At 43.3% G+C, this 20116-nt stretch overlaps 1 protein-coding gene across 7 annotated transcripts in view; it reads right to left on the bottom strand.

Annotated features, from left to right (window-relative positions):
• The window catches only part of Dennd2b (DENN domain containing 2B), a 199668-nt gene that overhangs the window by 75022 nt on the left and 104530 nt on the right, over positions 1–20116 (bottom strand). Inside the window, exon 1 of one of the 7 annotated variants that reach the window (XM_057777386.1) lies at positions 11604–11622. The exons of the other annotated variants lie outside the window; for them this stretch is intronic. The gene's annotated coding sequence lies outside the window, so the exon portion shown is untranslated. Of the gene's footprint in view, positions 1–11603; positions 11623–20116 lie in introns of those variants that run through there. 7 annotated transcript variants of the gene reach the window in all.

The raw sequence follows: 20116 nt of genomic DNA, 5'->3' as shown, positions 1-20116 counted from the left end.
AGCGCAAGGAGTTTGTGTGTGAGTTGGCGCTGCTGTACTGCACAGGAAGGCCTTCCCACAGGGAAACACTTCTCTAGTGGGCAGCAGCAGTTTTCAGTGGATCAGCCTTCACTCTGACTTCCTGAGGACAGCATGAGGAGACCTCAACTCTACTCCTTGGCCCCACCAATCTTTAAGCCTTATGTCTTCTTGGCATGACTCTTTAAGCCCAAAGCTTTAACCCACAGTGTTAAAAGTGTTCTTCAGCAAGTTCCAACTGGAAAAGCACACCTATGCTGACTGCCTTTCCTCACCCACCAGGATCCAATGTCACTGTAATTAGCAATCACATCCCCGAGGCTGGCAGGAAACAATCAAAGGGGGAGTCAAAAGTTAACAGAGCTGCCCGTCTGGTAGGGTTAGCTCTTCTCAGATGCTGTGGGGTGGACAGGGGAGGTGTGCTCTCAGAGTTCCACAGAGATCCTTCACTTGTGGTAGCACCACTACTACCGACCACCAGCCCATACCCCTGTCTGCACCTTGCTCCTGGTATCCTGGCCCCACATGAACCTAGGCTGATGGGCACAGCAAGTTCCTCAAAGCATAGAAAGTCCTCCCAGATGTGATCCTAGTGCTGCACACAAAGCTCCCCAAGCCCTGGAGGCAGACTCAAGTTTCTACTGCCTCTAGCTCTATGGCGGTGTTCTCCACTCCTTCCCTAGGGAGACCAAGGAGCATGCTGAACATGGGAACCTCTTTCTGGTCTCATAAGCAAATGGTTGGGGGCCAAGGAAAGGCTCAGGTGAAGAAAAGTACATGTTTTGGTGTTAAGTGATCTGGAAAATCACTCATAAGGATGTCAGATACTCTAAAATCTCACCCAAGACAAAGGAAAACTGCAATCTCACCCAGAAAATTTAGTGTCCAAATAAGGGAGTACTACACCCGTTAGCTTGTTCCAAGTGTGAAAGGCCCTGCAAGAGAAGCGGTTCCCAGGCTTAGGATTCCACTAACAGGTTGTAACCCCTCCAAGAGCTAATGGGCACATTCTAGTGGCTAATAACTCTGACCTTCCAGATGGCTGGGCTGGGGACACACCCCAGCTGAGGCCCAAGGACATTAGTTCCTGGCAGGCTTATGCAAAAAAAAAAAAAAAAAAAAAATTGTTCAGCACAAGCCAGATAACAGACCCAGACTTCAAGGACAAGTTTGGGAAGCAGGGCCTAAGATGTCCTTGGAGCCATTTCTTACAATACAAGACAGTATTATTATTTTTTTAATCTTCAAACTATAATTTTTTATTATTTTTCTCTTACATATCAATCCCAGTTCCCCCTCCCTCCTCTCCTTCCACTCCCCTAACTGCCCCCCCCCACCCCTTTCCAACCCTTAGAGAGGGTAAGGTCTCCCCTGGTAAGTGAACTAAGTCTGTCCCATTACCTCCCTGAGGCAGGAGGAAGGTTTCTCTACACACAGAATGGGCTACACAGAGTCAGTTTATGTATTAAGGTTAGATCCTGGCCCCACTGCCATTGGCCCCACAAACTGCCCAAGCCATACTACTGTCACCTGCATTCAGGGGACCTAGTTTGATCCTATCCAGGATCCCCTTTATCTGTTCAGAGTCAGTGAGCTCCCACCAGCTTGGGTTATCTGATTCTGTGGGTTTCCCCACCATGGTCTTGACCCCTTTGTTCATATATCATTCCTCCCCACTTGGTTTGTACTCCAGGAGCTCAGTGCAGTGGTTAGTCGGGGATCTCTGCATCTGCTTCCATCTGTTTCTGCATGAGGGTTCTAGTTTCTCTGGGGTTGTGGACTGTAGGCTGGTTATCCTTTGCTTTATGGCAAGACAGTATTATTTCATCACTATTTCTCTTTACCCTTCAGACTCCAGTCCTCTGTAATCATAAATTGCAGTTACCATTCTGTCATTCAGGGCTGATAACTGTCCATCACCAGTATTAACACTAACAGAGACCAGTGAGTGAAATCTTAAAGAAAGGAGAGGAAAGAAGCCACCATCTGGCCTCAGATCACCAGCATCTAGCTTGCAGGAGTCTCAGCTGGAGCAAAGATATCCAGCTGTATTAAGTACTTCATCTTTGAAACCTGTCATCCCAATCTTTCTTGCTCCATAGCCCTGGAAGGTCTCCCACACAGTCAGCCCTATGATAGGCACTGTCAAGGCTGTAGAGAGGCACAGTGTACACAGTACCTTCAGAGATTCATCTGTGCATTTTCAGACCCTGTCCACTTCAGCCCTTCCCCCGTCCCTCAATTCTGATTCCATGCGCCTCTGTGCCTGTGAGTCTGTGTTTTATTTACACTACCCATGTCTGTTGTTAGCAACAGAAACAAAGTACTTTAAGGCAAAAAAAGGCAAGTCTGCCAATTGGCTTGCTGCTCTTCACCCTGCTTCCAGCTCAGGAAAGGAGATGGTGGAGGATCCTTCCAGCCACAATCAATTGTTTGTGCCTTTAGCTCCCATGTCCTAGGGAGCCAGCACACATGGTAAACTCGAAGTTGGTTACTGTTCCTTAGGTGCTTCCTCTTCCCTGGAGCCCACACTGATACCTCATCCCCCTAACCTGTCTCAATGTGGAATGCTGTTTCAAGTGTTAAAAATCAGGAAACCACTCTCTCCCTTGTCCTCACCACCTAAATGCCCACTTGGATAGCCAGGAAAACTAACTAAAAATAAGTCCCTGAGCTGGGGAGATGGCTTAGTAGGTAAAGTGTCTGCCATACAAGTCTGAAAACTTGAGTTCAGATCCTCAGATCCTATATAAAAGCTGAATGCAGGAGCATACCCCTATAATCCTAGTATAGCCCTATAAGTAGATGGGAGGTAGAGACAAGGAGAATCACTGAAAGCAATGCGTAAGAGAAATCCTGTCTCAAGGTACACAAGGGTTTTTTAAATGATGTAAGGAACTGAGAGAGACATCAAAAGATACAGTTTTGTTCTTATGCACCAACACAACTAAATATTGTGACAAGCAAACAAAGCTATCCATTCTACCTGTCTCTGACAAACAAGGACGGCTAGATGACCAGACAAGGAAATGACTATTCCCTAGGAGGAAACCATCTGCCTGCTTGTTCTCATCTTCTGGAATAATATCAACTCCTCTCCCCAGTCACTATCAACTTACCGATTTATTTGTGACATGATGGGCTTCATTAAGGAAATGCCCAGGGCTGGTGTTCTCTAGAAATGGTCAGTTATGTCCTGATCAGAAGGCCACACAGATAAAGCCAAGAGCAATCTCTGCCTGACATTTATGAATCTTTAAAACCAACCAGGTAGAGAGGTAAAGAATGCAAGAGACTTGCTCTCCTGATCTCTGTGCAGTGTTGGAAGATGGAAGAAAAGTACCTACAAGATACCAGGGCTCCCAAGGCTGTAATAAAGATTTAACAAGCCAGGTGTTAGTGGCACATGCTTTAATTTCAGCACTCGGGAGGCAGAGGCAGAACTATGAGGCCAGCCTGGTCTACATAAAGAGTTCCGGGACAGCCAGGGCTGTTATACAGAGAAACCCTGTCTCAAAAAACAAACAAATAAATAAGAGCTATTCAGAATAATGTTTTAATACAAGCAAAAATATATGTTACTAGATTCTAACTTGATAGCAGGAAGCCAAACCTATTTTATCTGGTTTCTGAAGTATATGGATGGCTCTACATTTAGTCAGAAATACAGAACACAGAATATAGAATACAGAACTCAGGGTCTTGAATTATAGCACAATTCTTAACAAAATTCTACCACTAAGTGTAGTGTGGGGGATGTCAATGCCCCTGGTATGTCGAGTCCCATTTTTCTATCAGTTAAGTCACCAGAAGGTGCCTATTAGCTCAGCTCCTTATACAGTGACTTTTGGCAAGTTACAATTTTATACAATACATTTGAATTCTATTGACAGTTTGCACAAGAAACTAATACCGCACTAAGAAAACCGCTGTAGTTATAACTGTATAACCAATTTCTTAGTTAATACATAAAAAATTACTCAACAGGTAAAAGTGTTTACTCTGCAAGCCTGACAACCCAGAATGCACAATGGATGAGGAAAGCTCTCCTGACCTCCACATGTGTACCATGTCACGTGCACACTCATACTCTCTCACACACCAATACTAAACAAAATAAAAATAAAACAGAATTACATCTAATATATCATTCGGTATTACCTTAGCTATTCATGTAAGTTTCACTACAATATGAAACTTAAGGAAAAGAAAAACCTTGATCTGCTCTGAGACTGGAGCACAGACCTTCAAGGACTTGCAGTCAGAGTGGAAGGCTGCTCGCAGCCTCAGACATGAGCAAGACCAGGGTACTGCACGCGCTTCTTTGGTGCCAATTACCTGTTACTTTCTTATTAACAAGGTTAAGGTTTCTTTTACCAGTCATCTTGTATACAGAGCATTGTTTCCATGCATTAATTATGCGAATTCATTTAACACTCTAAAATGATACAATGAGGTATGTGTTATAAAGAAAAAAAAAAGCTCAAAGTATAGTTAGCAAAAGCAGAAACCAGAATTCAAACTGGATCTAATTTCAAAATCCCCCTTCTGGATACTATCCCATCAAAAGTACAGTGGGTGTTGCTTTTACTGTATCTCCTATAGCCAGTCACTTCAATTCCTCTTCTGAAAGGATGAACTATAAATACAAGGAAATAAGGTACGTAAAAATGTTTCATCTGCTGTATTCATATATAAACAATGGCTACTAACCCTCCTGGAAAAGATGAACATTGCAGAGGTAACGTACTACTTTACACACATGTGTGCATATGCACATGTACATGCATGCACATACACAAACATCATGAGGAGGTGAGCTCCAAACACAGCTTAACATCTCCCAGCATTAAAAGTCACAAAGTCATGTAAGAGAGTGGCAGTCACTCTTAAAGAGATGTGTTTGACGCTCAGTGAGTAATCCTCCCCTGGGCACAGACTCCTGTTTACTTCACCATTGAAGGAGATGCTGGTTCAGCTAGGGGGACTTTTCTCCCAGCTCCCTTTTCACCAGTCTTAGTAATGACCACTCTCAAAGCACTCTTTCAAGAGATGCTATCTTTTGTTTCATTTTGTTTCTTTTAAGGTGTTGGGGGTTGAAGTAAAGGTCTTGAACATGCTAGGGGTTGATCTACTTCTGAGCTACAACATCCCTAGCCTTAAAAGACACTCTTTGAAAGAACAAACTGCCACTTTCAAGTTTTCATGGCTGAGCTAATGACATAAATTCTGACTCTGAATCAAAGTTCTCCCAAACTCTGAAGCTACAGTATGTGTCTTTACTGGACACTTCATGGTTACTACCCTAGCAGATGGGTGCCTATTTAACACATTAAAGTGAATACTGGCCTCTCTGGTCTCTCTCAGCAGGGCCAATACCTATTACAGAGTCTTGAGTCCTGGCTTCTCGCAGCACTTCTCATCCTGTCCCTCACTCTGAAACACTCCAGGCTGAAGCTTCCCTTTCCTTACCCCAGTCCTTCTGGTTCCTACACAACCTCAGCCATTTTGGTTAGCAGTCTCTTGGTCCATTGTTCTCCTGGTCTCCCGGCTCACCTCTGGCCTCATAGCCCCCTTCTCGTCTCTCTTCTCTCTTCCTTTCTTTCTTTCACCCGTTTCCCTCTCTTCTCATGGTCCAGTTCAGTCTGGACCCTTCCAGGTGCCTCCAGCTGTTTTCTCCCTCATAGCTACAATAAGCCTCAATCATACAGAGGGGCATTCATCTCCTCATTTTCTTCATTCATTTTATTTTAATTAATTTAATTTTTATTTTAATAGAGATGAAGTGAAAAATCAGGTAAGTTCAGAAAAGAAGTCATTCTCTCCAGTCCTGAGCTTGGGGGTTTCCCAGAAGTTTAAGAGGCAAGTGTTACAACAGCAGGAAAATGCTGGGAGCTGTCTCATTCAGTGCAGTTCTCCTGCCCACCCATCCAAATCCAGTAAGTAGAATATACAGCATGGAAGCATGGAAAAAACTCTTCCAAAGAGGGGCAAAGATGACAAACCCCAATCAACATGCACCTGGGCTATTTCTGCAAAGGAATCGCTGCAGGTGGGGGGCAAAGCATGAGCAGTGGACTTGCTGGCCAATGGCCCTGACCTAGTGATTAAGTATCTCCTCTAAGGGGATCCTGTTCCTCCTACATATCCCAGTTCTTCTCCTTTTTATTAATTTTTCACTTTTTTTTTTTTTTTGCTTTCCCAACACAAACCAAGAGAAAGCAACATTTTGAGGCAAGCTTAATGATATTTGAATTTTTCTCACCTTGTCTTCTCTTGCTCACTGAACAGGTCTTCAAATTCCTAACCACATCACACACAATCCCCTGCCCTAAAACACTCCAGGTTACCTACATCTCAGTTGCTGGCAACCTTAACACCTATTACTGTTTGAAACCCTGGTCTATATTACATACAATAGTCAACCTTGGACCTTAGCACTCAAGACTATACATCTCAAAGTCTTTCAGAGAGTTCTTCTGAAATGTTCCCAGTTAAAAAAGTATAATGCCTGAGATGTGCCTCAAAAATCTGGTAATGGAGAGGTAAACAGGCATAGGAACAAAGCCAGCTCATCTGTGTGTGGAGAGCAGTTGATGCTGAATGGCGGTTGTAGGGCTATTCATCTTCAACGTTACTTCTGGGTATGCTTGACATTTCCCATAATACAAAGTTTAAAACATAAAGCCACTTAAGTCAAAGATTAAAGACGAGCAGTGCCAAAGTTCACCCAGAGGTGACCTTCACAAAATGAAAACTATAATTTTACAGTGGAGATATCTGGCTGGTCTACTTTAAGCAGTAGCCAAATTTAACAGCAACAGCAGTATCTAGAGTTATATGTCTATGATCCTCGGCACTTATAAAGGAGTCCCCCGAATGCCTAGCCGAGTCTAATTTACAGTCTAATTTACAATTCATAGAAAATACACAGGAGAGACAACCACCCAAACAATGCTCCAAAGAAACAACCAGGTTAATTACCAACTGAATTCCTGTCAGAAAACAAAAAGGAATGTCTAAACTGAACTCCATCCCCCCTCCACCCCTAAAAAAACACAGAGAGACACAAACCTGCTTTCCCACAAAATCCTGTGTGTTTCTATACATGACTTCACTCCCGTTCGAGCTTATCGTCAAGTCCTGCCTACTCTGCTATTCTAGGACTCCTCCTCCATTCCTTCCCTGCCTCACTTTACCTGTGACTTTACCAGTTTACTGCAACAACGAAAACCAACCCAGACTTCAACAGACTCTTCAGGCCTACTCTATGCCCTTCTTCCTTTGCACATCATTCTCGCTATCTCCACACTCCACAGTACTTTCCAAACTGTAGGGGGATGGATGACAACTGACATGGCACCCCACTCAGTACAGCACTCATTGGCAGGAATCACAGTGCAGTAAGGCACACACTTCTCAGTCCTTCCAAATCTTCTCAGTAGACGAAGAAGAAAGTTTCTATTCACTGTGTCCCCTCCAAACACCTTACCTGCCCACCACTCTTACATGTGTATATGTGGTATGTGCATGTGTATGAAGATGTACTTGTTTGTACACATGCATGCATAGGACTGAGGTTGATAGTCTTCAGTAATCACTCTCTACTTTACTCACCCAGGCAGGGTCTCTAAACTGAACCCCCAGACTGCTGTTTGATCTAAGCTGGCTAGCCAGCTAGCTCTGAGAATCCTATCTCTGCCTTCCAAGTGTTAGAATTACAGGCAAGCCCCATACCAACACATGTGGTTTTTAAATGGGTTCTGGGGAATCCAAACTCCAGTTCTCACACTTGTATGGCAAATGTTTTATACACTGCAATTTCCCTGGTGCTCTGACCAGCTCTTAATGAGAGAGGAATTTCAGAGACCACAGTATTTGGCTAAAATTTCATTTTGTTTTGTTTTTTTGAGACAGAGTTTCGCTGTAGTTTTAGAGCCTGTCCTGGAACTAGCTCTTGTAGACCAGGCTGGCCTCGAACTCACAGAGATCCACCTGCCTCTGCCTCCTGAGTGCTGGGATAAAGGTGTGCACCACCACTGCCAGGCTTGGCTAAAATTTCAAAACCATTCTTTTTGTTTCATTGTACGTACTTAAGAAAGTCACCTTCCATGTATGTCAAATAATACTGATTTTTCACTTAAGAAACAAGTAGCATTGTGTTTTATTTTTTAAATAAATTTAAGTATTTAGAAATAGAAAGTAAGGTGATTTAAATATTGGATAAGAAATACCCCAAGTATTAAGAGGCTTTGTTGATACTAAAAAGATGGTAGACAATGAATTAATCCTGGGGGAAACTGCTTACTCCTTTCTCTTATGGCCATGGTGATCTCAAAACAAATCTCTTCTTTGTCACTGCATTGAGGAACAAAGTGTGCTCCATGCAGGTGGTACTCCCAAGGCTAGGGGAGATAAAGGCCATGCAACATCTTTAGGTCTCTCTAAGGCAGTCACTTGGAGATCCTGAGTCACCTCTTAAGAACTGTAGTCACCCTATAGAAGCAGAAGGTATACACAGCATGGAGTAATAAATAGCAAGGATGGGAACAAGAAAACTCTCAAGAACAAGCAAGCAAACTGAGGACCCCAACTTCTTCTGCTTTCCAGTCCACCAGCACACAGGTGAGTGAGCGAGCCTCCAGATGACATCCCCTCAGCCTTCATGTAACTAAACTATGTAAGACATCAAGCAAGAGGCCCAGAATTATGAGAGACAACTGATGTTTAGCCACTATATTTCAGGGTACAGGTTAGTAGGTAGATCTTCAGGACCTATCTGGAGTCCCATCTTGACCTCCCTCACTCCTCTATTAAGTACAGAAAATTGGACCATTCCTGTCCTTCTGTAGAAAGACATCCCTGTAGTCACTACCATCCAACCCTATAAGCAAAGTATTCAGTGCAAATCCTTGCAATGGATAAGGTAACAGACCCCACTGCAGGATGCTGGTCTTTCCTGTTTCACCCAGTAAGTTAAGTTCCTTAAGAGTGCAGTCGTATGTATGCAGTTGGCCCTGCAGAGGCCTGATGTATGTTGAATACTTTCCACTTCTGCTTTCCTACTTAGCCCACTTCCACTAACATTTCTGCCTAAGCTCCTAGCTGACAGAGCAGAAACCATGTCAGCTCATTCCTGTTCTCCTCAAATCTCTCAAACCCTAATGGCTAGTAGATTTTATTTACACTCTGACCCTTGAAGGAGGTGTTCTTTCTTAGGACCACTAGGATCAGCACCCTAGGCTGACCCTGCACTAAAAGCTGTCTTTAAAGTACAGTAAGGATGTAGTTGGGCAGTGGTGCACACCTTTAATCCCAGCACTCGGGAGGCAGAGGCAGAAGGATCTCAGGCCAGTCTGGTCTACACAGCAAGTTCCAGGACAACCAATATTATACAGAGAAACCCTGTGTATGGGAGGTGCAGTTAAGGTGAGTCTGTTTAGTATCTGGGACAGAAGTGAATCCGCAATAAACAGCATTCTTTCTTCTCCGACCTCAGAATCTTCCTTCGCGCTGTCATGGTGTGTGAGTGTGTGAGAGAAAGTATGGGTGTTGCTTCACAAAGGCCATTCACCTTTTTTAATCTCTTACTGTCTCACTGGCCTGGAGTCCACTAGTGCCTGCATTTGGATTACAAGCATTTGCAACCACACCCAGTGTTTTACAGGTGAGGAAACTGAACAAGCTTGAACTAGCTTTTTTTTTCTTTTCTTTTTGAGTCAAACCAGGCTGGCCTTGAACTTGCAGCCCTCCCTGACTCTACTTCTGCCTCCCAAGTGTTAGGATTATATGCTTGGGCCACAACACCTGTTTTTTTATTAGTCCCGAAGAAGACATCTGATCGTGTTTTATTGCTGCTCCTATGCCAAGCCACACCATTTCTGGATCCTAATGCTTCCTGGTACTTTGGCCCACTTAACTCTGCTACTATGTCACTAGAGTCAATACCCACCTATGGGCCACCTCAGCCAGAATAAGATCATGAAACCACATCTGACTTAAAGGAGCAGCTTTGCGTCACAATATCTAAGTCTCTGGCATTCATACAGTTGTATGTAGGGATTCACTCTGAAGTTTTTCCAAGGGGCAGATGTGATTATCCCCAAACACACAGAAAAGGATATGACACTACCATATCCAGGATGACAGAACATAAACAGACTTCCTAATTGGGGAAACTTGAGTATAACTGTCAATCTGCCACCTTCACTAACTGTATTGGAAGTGTTTGTTTCTTTGTAAATGTTGCAAAAAAATATATTTTTTTAATTAAATAATTTATTTTACATTCCGGTCAGAGTTTTGCAAAAATGTTTATAATGGCTATGGTACATCATAAATAGGAGGCATACTGTAAGAACTCGAATGTGGGGGGACTCAAATCACTAAAAAAAAAAAAAAAAAAAGTAAAATGAAATTTACACATTTTATGTAAAGAATCAATTTAACAAGAGAAAGGAGGAAAAAATACCACCAACAAATTCTTAACAAATCTACAAGGGATCAACTAAAAAAGTGAATTCTCCAAAGAATAAAATCAATTGTCAGTTAACATAAAAAGTGCTCAATCCTACTAGTAATGACAAAAACCTAAATAAAGCATCAGAAAGTCCCTTTTCCGAGGTCAGAGAGATGGCTCAGCTGCCGCAATCTCCAGTGCTTTCTTGACTCCACTGGCATTTCATTACATGCACGTACAAACACATACCATAATAAACAATAAAATCATTTTTAAAAGAGAAATTCTTTTTCGCTTATCAGATTGACAAAGATTAAAAACTTGTTAACACCATATTGGCAAAAGTATGGTAGGAACAGGTGCTTTCCAATACTACTCTTGAAAATTAAGCTGACGCAACTTCTTTGGAAACAGTTTAGCAATATTTATTAACATTTTTAAACTAGTGTACCCTTTAATCAGCAAATCTTCCCTTCTAGGAGTTTTGCCTAAGGAAACAGAAGTATTAGAACACACGGGCAAAGACGCTAATGTTATAGCTTCTTACAGCAGTGTCTAGAACAGGAGAAACTGACAACTAAAGGTCAATCCTCAGGGGGAATCTAGCTAAAAAGGCATAATGCTGCTGTCAGGAGGAATGTATTAACATAGGAAAGCATTCTTGGTAAAGTACAAGTGAGACATTTTTTAGTAGAGAGTAATTTTTTCTTGGAAAACATAATTCAAAACTTTCAATTACTCATTAATTGTACAATTCAGTGGCATCATGTCACATCACAAAGTTGTATGAACATCACTACTATGTCCCCAGAAACATCCAACACCAAGACTAACTTCCTATTTGTCACCTCTTTCCAGACTCCAGGTGAGTTATGTTCTTTTTGTCTATTATTTTGCCATATCATTTGCTGGTGTTATGCTATGTAAACAGAATCGCTAAAACCTAAGACCCCATCCTTACATCTTTAAAATAAATAATAAATAATAAGTACTTTAAAAAGGAAGTAGGAGAGAAGAGAAGCCCCAGACCTCTCCTGGAAGGAAGAGCAAGCCCAAGAAGGCTTTAGGAAACATGAACAGATAAAGAAGAGAGGGTCATATTGGTGCCCTAACTCAAGCGTCTCACCTGAAGCCTCTGGTGTCCAAACAGAATGAGAGTGATGACATATGGAGCCATGCTGCCTGAGAGAAAGTCTCACAAGTAAAAACCCTGCCGCCCGTGGGAAGCTCCCCTATGGCTGGGTCAGTTGTTCTCAACCTTTCAACCGCCAACTGTGGACTTTGCCCTTGAAATCCGACTCTGGGGCTGAAGAGATAATCTCCTGTGTAAACTTGGCTAATAACAGAGCACATTCACACTCAGCCTGCTTGCAGCACCTGAGCCAGCCTAGTCAACCAAGAGGCTGTGCTCAAGGGCAGGCAGGAAGCTTTTCCTGACAGAAATGTCAGCTGTCCTTATGAAATAAAGGGCACAGGATAAGCATGTTCCAAAAATCAGACAAGCAGCAGTTTAGAGACAAGCACACCACCTGACACCTCACATGGAAAGGATCTTGACACCATGAGAAAAGTGACTAGAAGGACACAGACTTTCACCAGTCTCTGTTGGTGTTACAGAGCACACCCAGATAAGAACTTCTTAAAGACTAGTACGCATGAAACTCTAGGCTAGTCAGCACAAACACTGAGACATACAGTTAATAAAGGGAACCTCCTAAAACTGAGAAACTTCTGTAAAGCAAAGGACACAGTAAACAATACAAAACAGCAGCCTACAGAAAAGAAAAAGATCTTCACCAACCCCACATCAGACAGAGGTCTGAGCTCCAAAATATATAAAGAACTCATGAAATTGGTCATCAAAAGAATAATCCAATTTAAAAAAAAATGGGATATAGACCTAAACAGAGAACTCTCAACAGAGGAATCTAAAATGGCTGAAAGACACTTAAGGAAATGTTCAACATCCTTAGTCATCAGAGAAATGCAAATCAAAACAACTCTGAGATTCCAACTCACACCTGTAAGAAAGGCCAAGATCAAAAACACTGAAGACCGTTTATGCTGGAGAGGATGTGGGGTAAAGGGAACACTTCTGCATTGCTGGTGGCAGTACAAATGGGTACAGCCCCTTTGGATATCAATGTGGTGATTTCTCAGAAAATTAGGAAACAACCTTCCTCAAGACCCAGTAATACCACTTTGGGGTATATATCCAAAGGATGCTCAATTGTGCCACAAGGACATGTGTTCAACTATGTTCATAGCAGCATTGTTTGTCACAGCCAGAAAACCTGGAAACAACCTAAATGCCCCTCAACCGAAGAATGAATAAAGAAAAATGTGGTACATTTACACGATGGAGTACTACACAGAGGTAAAAGAAAAAACAATGATATCTTGAAATTTTCAGGCAAATGGATAGATCTAGAAAACATCATATTGAGTGAGGTAACCCAGACCCAGAAAGACAAATATCATATGCACTCACTCATAAGTGGCTTTCAGACATGAATCAAAGAAAACCAGCCTGCAATTCACAATCACAGAGAACCTAGACAACAAAGAGGACCCTAAGAGAAACATACATGGATCTAATCTACATGGGAAGTAGAGAAAGACAAGATCTCCTGAGTAAATTTGGAGCATGGGGACCATGGGAGAGGGTAGAAGAGGAGGGGAGAGGATGGGAGGGGAGTAGCTCAATAAAAAAAAAAATACTAGGCTAGTTAAAGACAGTAAGCAATTAATTACTCTCAAAGCCTCACTATATCTCGGCCATCAAGCCTCTTAAACAGTACTTCTCAGAGTGAGGGTGCAAAACCACTACTGCTACCATCATCATCATCACCACGTGCCACACCACCACCACCTCCACCACCACCTCCACCACCACCTCCACCACCACCTCCACCACCACCTCCACCACCACCTCCACCACCACCTCCACCACCACTTCTATCACCACCACCTCCATCACCACCACCTCCACCACCTCCACTAACACTTCCATCACCACCACCACCTCCACCACCACCTCCACCACCACCTCCACCACCACTTCTATCACCACCACCTCCACCACCACCTCCACCACCACCTCCACCACCACCTCCACCACCACCTCCACCACCACCTCCACCACCACTTCTATCACCACCACCACCACCTCCATCACCACCACCTCCACCACCTCCACTAACACTTCCATCACCACCACCTCCACCACCACCTCCACCACCACCTCCACCACCACCTCCACCACCACTTCCATCACCACCACCTCCACCACCACCTCCATCACCACCACCACCTCCACCACCACCACTACCTCCATCACCACCATCACCACCACCACCTCCACCACCTCCACTAACACTTCCATCACCATCACCTCCACCATCACCTCCACCACCACCTCCACCACCACTTCCATCACCATCACCTCCACTACCACCACTACCTCCATCACTATCACCTCTATCACCATCACCACCACCTCCATCATAGCATCACCACCTCCATCACACCACACACAACACACACACACACACACACACTACTACCACCATCAGCACACACTACCAACACCAATACCATACATAAGACCACTATACTCATCCCACACCAGCACCACCAACAATTACAGCAGGCATAGCTATAAACTTGCCCAAACACAAACTCTCAGGCCCATTTTGGCCTTACTGAACTGAAAACAAGCTCTCTGGGTAAGTTTGGTGTATGTTCAAGTCTCAGAACCATCGATCTAAGGCTCCTAAGAGCTCTGTAAGGGGAATTCAGACTCTGCCCTTAGACTTCCCTTACTTTCTACTACTCTCAATCAGTTTTGGCAGACAGGAACATCACCTATCTGTGGTAAAACAGCCAGCGAGATGTGCAAGACTACTGTTACTCCAGTTGTGTCTTCTGCATGGCCTCATAGGATGCTTTTCCACAAACTGATTCCAAAGTTGCTCTTTGCTGCTTTTAGAGCAGTGATTCCGTGGCTTTTGGTGGTACAGCTCTTCAAGTTCCAACCTTAGCCCATCTTTCCAGCCTCGTCCTGGAACTCATCTATGTATCTCTGCTCATGGTGGACGAGTATTGAATTTTTGTTCAGTGAATCAGTGCTAAGTGCAATCAGAAAATAAAACCCACCTTCACTGGATTCACATCTTTCTTTCAGACAGGAATGGAGGTAGGAAGGCAGAACCCATTACTCACAAAAGAAACTCCTCTGGGTCTCAGAAATCTATGCTTACCTGAAACTCACTCTTACCCTGCTCTGTCCCCCACAAACTGTTCCATTCCAGCATGCCGGCTAGGTGGACCACGGATCACACCAACTCCAAGGAGTAAGAGCTCACAAGTACCCAAACACCCCTTCACTTCTGAACCCTGCACCTCAAGCCAGGCAGGTTCGGTCCCTTCTTAAAAAGAAGTATCTGTAAATTCAATGTAGTTAATGTTTAATTTCCAAGAAGTCGAAGTTGTGACCTGATAAATTTCTTCCCTTAAACATTCCAACAAACACAGAGACTTGAAAAGACCCATAAACTACAAAATAAACACTTATTTATTGCAACCACTAGTTTACCAATAAATTATTTTTTCCAAAAGACAAATTCCATCTTCTCACTATAAAAGCCAAGAAGTCATAACTGAAAATAATGTGAGGAAACCACACTGCAGCACTGCATAAATTAGGAAGTGTGTGCTTGTAATCCTAGCACTCCAGAAGTAGAAGAAGGGACAGTAGATATCTAAGGTCACCCTCAACTAAACAGCAAGTCTGAGATAACCCTGTGATGTATGAGACCAAGAAAGGAGGGAGGAAGAAAAGGAGGGAATACAGCTGCTGAGGAAAGATGGATCAATGATTAAGAGTGTGTACTGCTCTGGCTGGGTGGTGATGGTGCACACCTTTAATCCCAGCACTTGGGAGGCACAGGCAGGCAGATCTCCATGAGTTGCAGGCCAGCCTGGTCTACAGGGCAAGTCCCAGAACAGCCACGGCTACACACAGAGAAACTCTGACTCAAAAAAAACCAAAACTAACTAACCAAACAAACACAAAAAGAATATATACTGCTCTTGCAGAAAAACCCAGTTCTGTTCCCAGAACTTAAAATGACAGTTCTCAACTCCAGCTCCAGGGAATCTGATGCCCTCTTCTGGCCTCCAAGGGCACCTGCACTCAGATGTATACACATACACACACAATATATACCCATAAATTAAAAATACAGTGGGTGAGGGGGAAAGAAGAGAAAGGTTAAGTCAGGCTATTTGTGTTCCAGTCTTGCCACACATCCCAAACCCCTGCCCCATTTTTAATTTGATTGACAGTCTTGGTAGTTAACATCATAATCATTTCAGAGAAAGTTGAAAATAATCCACTCAACTCCACAAATATTCAAAACTTCTAATGACTGAAAGGAGAACAAAGTCATCAAGAAAACATACAACTCTGAGCAGGGACATCATTAAATGTTTCAGGTTCCTGAGAAGAAACACATTTTGGGTATGTCAGTCAGAATGGGGTGTAGTGAGAGCACATGCTTTGGTTCACACAGACTTAGATCCAGAGCTAAAGCAAGTTAGTGACTCTGAGTTCCTGGAGATATCAGAATACCACAAATTTACTCAGAGATTATCATGAGGGATTACTAAAATGACAAATAAAAGTGTCTGCCATAATAATACATCACTAATAAAATAACATAAACCTAAAATCTTTGGAAAATTGTGAACACATATCGTTTGACCCTAAGAATGTATCCACTCGGTTTCTGCTAGCTGAGCTTGTTGACGTCCATCCCTACTCCAGACCGCTTCTTCTCCTTTCTCTTTTTCTTGATTCCTCTTCATTAGATTCACTGTTACTCTTAGCTAGCCAGCCCTGTCAAGTTTCCACACCTTACTGCAAAGTGGGTGACACATCTAAATGTGTACCTCTCACATTGGGTCTTCAAGCCCGTGACAATGGCCATTTGGCTCAATCCCAACTGGCAGTGGCCAACAGCCTGAATCACTGGGTCCTACACTCCAACCATATTTACTCAGCCATGAAGCTATCTCAACCTCTGAGTTTTGTCTTTGTTGTTTCTTCCTTCGGGAAGGTACTTCTCCAAGTCCGCATATTTTTGGCTTCTCCTTACCTTAGAGGTCACAGCTTAAACCTCATTCTCTGAGAACCCTTTTCTAACCTCTCCAGTCCACATTAACCCCTCTCAAATCCTCATCCTCTCCTCTTTATCCCATGTACTGATCAGTTTATTTGTTTACCGAATCCTCTCTACAATAAGCTCCATGAAAAAGACTTTTACTATCTACGTCATCTCTACATCCCTAACATACAGTATGGTAGCTGGAACAAAAATGGATACTCAGTAATATTTGTTAAGGCTGGAGGGAAGGTTATTAGACAAAGCACCTGCTGTACATGAGTGAGAACCTGAATTCAAATCCCCAGATTCCACGTAAAAAAATCAGACACGGAAGTGTGCACCTGTAATCCAAGTGTTCCTTACGTCAAGACAGGAGGAGGAGGAGACAGGTGAATCACCCCACAGAAGCTGCTGAGCCAGTTAGCCTAGCATATGCAGAGGCAAATAGATCCGACTCACTGATTCAACTAACATATTCTTACATTTTCTCTGTCTGTGCCTGTGTATCTCTCTGTGTCTCTCTTTGCCTCTCTTACACACACATACAAAACTCCATAAAGATTAACTAAACAGCTGTTAAATGAATGAAGCATGGTGGCACACACCTGTAATCCCAGCACTGGGGAGGTGCAGACAGGAGAATTTCAAGTTCCGGGCCAGCCTTAGCTATATTAGTAAAACCTTGTCTCAAATAAATAGTTATTGGATAAATAAATAAATAAATTCCATTTCTGACATGTGAGGCAGAGGTAAGCCCTGCCCTTGACTAATGACTAACAGTAGAGGATGGCCCCCAAGGAAGAGATATAGATGAGGAAGATCAAAGGCTGAATGTCGATCCTTGGGAAACACCCATAAATAAAGTCAGCCCAGCTCCCCCACTGAAAAACATTAAGTGCTGCTAGGAGCTCAGGAGGTTCCTAGTCCCGGGCACGCTCAGCCTTGAACTTCTTCCAGTGAGCCACACTGACTTCTGACCTTAAGTTTGCAGCTGAAAGCAAGTCTTGACAGTACTGCTTTTGAACCTCACCAAGATTTGCCCAATAGCTGTACGTTACAAGATGGGGGAGGGGGGGCTTAAAATTCCACTAAATGTGATTTAAATACACAAAATTTCCCATTTGTTTTCTTTTTAACTTGATCCCTATCCACTTTGGGCTAACTTAGAATTAATCAAACCCTTCTTTCCCCACTATACTCACAGTTGGCTCTCAGAAACCATAAGGTAACAGCTGGGCAGCAACAACCCCGGGCAGCAATGAATACTCACACTCGGAGGAAAGGACCCTAGTCCACTTCGGTCTGAAACCATAGAGTGAGTAACAAGTGGGTGGGGAAAAAGGCAAAGAAAAGCACTTTCTCCCCAGAATTCAAAGTTTAATTCCTCTGAACAGAGCTGGCAGAGTTCATCAAGTCGAGGCTGCACACCAAGGTCATGGCCCCTGCCAAGATCACGTCAACTGTCTAGGTGCTTTCCTGTCACTCTCACACACCCTCTTCCCTACAGCTTCCAGGGTCAGTCATATTCTTTTGTTTCCTTTCTCTATCTGCGTTCCTTTTTCTCAAGTGTCAAAATCTATATGCACATGGCTCTGACCCACTTGTCCCCAAACCCTTGAAAATGAGTTTCATGCGTGGTTCCAGCACTCCACAGGCTTCATTTTTTTAAATTATTCCAACAGAACAAGGTAAGTCTTGAGTAGCCAATGGAGAAGGGAGAAAGTCTGGTGTTAAATTTGTGCCAAAGAAACTTTCTGCCAACAAAGAGTAGGAGCCATAATTTTGCTGAGTATCAAGACTGAGGTTCTGAGAATACTATGGGCTACTGGACCCTGAGCTTCACTAGCCTCTGAGAGCCTTCAGAAGTAACCGTAGAATATTTGGCCCTCCTCTGCAAAGTGTGGTTTTCTAGAGAGGAACAACCACCTTATTAAATTAAAAGCAGTCTTATTTAAGAACATCTGTGAGGCACCTACTCCCAGTTACCCCCTAGTCTGTTCCCCTGCCTGAGTTCAGCGGACCCATTAACTGGCACCACTGGAATGACCTTTCCAGGCGATATTCAGCAGGAAGATAACAACAAAGCTTTGGTAGCACTGGAAGGAGATTTGAAGGACTTAAAACACACTGCTAAATTTGGCAGCAAAAGTTCCTGTTTCTTGCAGCTGGGAAAAGGAAATCTCTTTATAATTACACTGTAGATAATGGGCTTTTCTTTTCTTTTTTTTTAAAGACACAGATTAGAACCTCCCTATCCAGGTCTCCCACTACCAAGAGTGGTCAGGGCTGGACAAGTAGCACCTATGGGTGGAATCAACAAGTTTCTTGGGAAGGAAAAGTGCCAGGGTTTGTCCTGATGCCCTTTACTGTCTCAGTCATAGCCACTTGCTCAGATATCTGGCACTTTTCAATGCCTAGATCTCACCACCTCTGTCTCTACTCTCCATCAGCTCCCCCACTTCCTATCCTGCTCCTTTATGCAGGGCTATGGCATGTCCCCACCCCAACGTCATATATGTGCTAGCCCTAACAGAGGATCTTCTCAGCCTGGAAAGTTCTTTGGTTTGGCCAGATTCCCCCACTTGACATATTTGTTTTGATTTGAAGGAGTGTCTTACAATATAGCCAGGCTAGCTTCAAACCCCTACCTCAGTCTCTCAAGTACTGAGATTACATGCACCACCACCCATCAAACCCTGCGGTTTATATATTTCTCTCTCTCTCTCTCTCTCTCTCTCTCTCTCTCTCTCTCTCTCTCTCTCGCTCTCTCTCTCTCTCTCTCTCTCTCTCTCTCTCTCTCTCTCTCTCTCCTTTTTTTCTCTTTTTCCCGAGACAAGAGTTTCTCCATGTAGCAGTTCTGGCTGTCCTGAAACTGGCTTTATAGACCAGGCTGGCCTCGAACTCACAGAGATCCACCTGCCTCTGCCTTCTAAGTGCTGGGATTAAAGGCATGCACCACTACCACCCAAATGTATTTCTCTTTTCTTAAGACAGAGTCTCTATGTGGCCCTGGCTGGCCTGGAATTTGCTATGTAGATAAGGCTGGTATCAAACTCACAGAGATGCCTGCTTATGTCTCCCCAATGATGGTACTAAAGGCTTGCACCACCACATTAAATTATGTATTTCTTTACCAAAAGCAAAATACAAAAGTTCTGATCTGTTGCTCATCAGGGGACTCTTAAAATTGCCCTTGATGTAAAGAAAGGGGATATCACAAAACCTGCAGATTAGTCACAAGTATTGCTTGGAGTAATAAATACAAAAATAGCTAATATTTTGTTCAGCAACAAGGAAGGACTAACTATGCTTTTACATGTAGGCTTCATTACAACACTCTCACATTAAGTCTTTTACTGCCTCAGTTTGAAAGAACAGAAAGGCTGTGGACAAGCTAGGCAAGGTATCACAAAGAATCATGAATGTGGCTGAATTACCAGGTATTTGGAATTCAGTATGACTGGAGTCC

Source organism: Chionomys nivalis, chromosome 8 (genome assembly GCF_950005125.1).
Source record: "Chionomys nivalis chromosome 8, mChiNiv1.1, whole genome shotgun sequence".
NCBI classification, from domain to species: domain Eukaryota; kingdom Metazoa; phylum Chordata; class Mammalia; order Rodentia; family Cricetidae; genus Chionomys; species Chionomys nivalis.
Note: the sequence above shows the minus strand (reverse complement) of the source record. Positions and strands in the feature narration are given on the sequence as shown.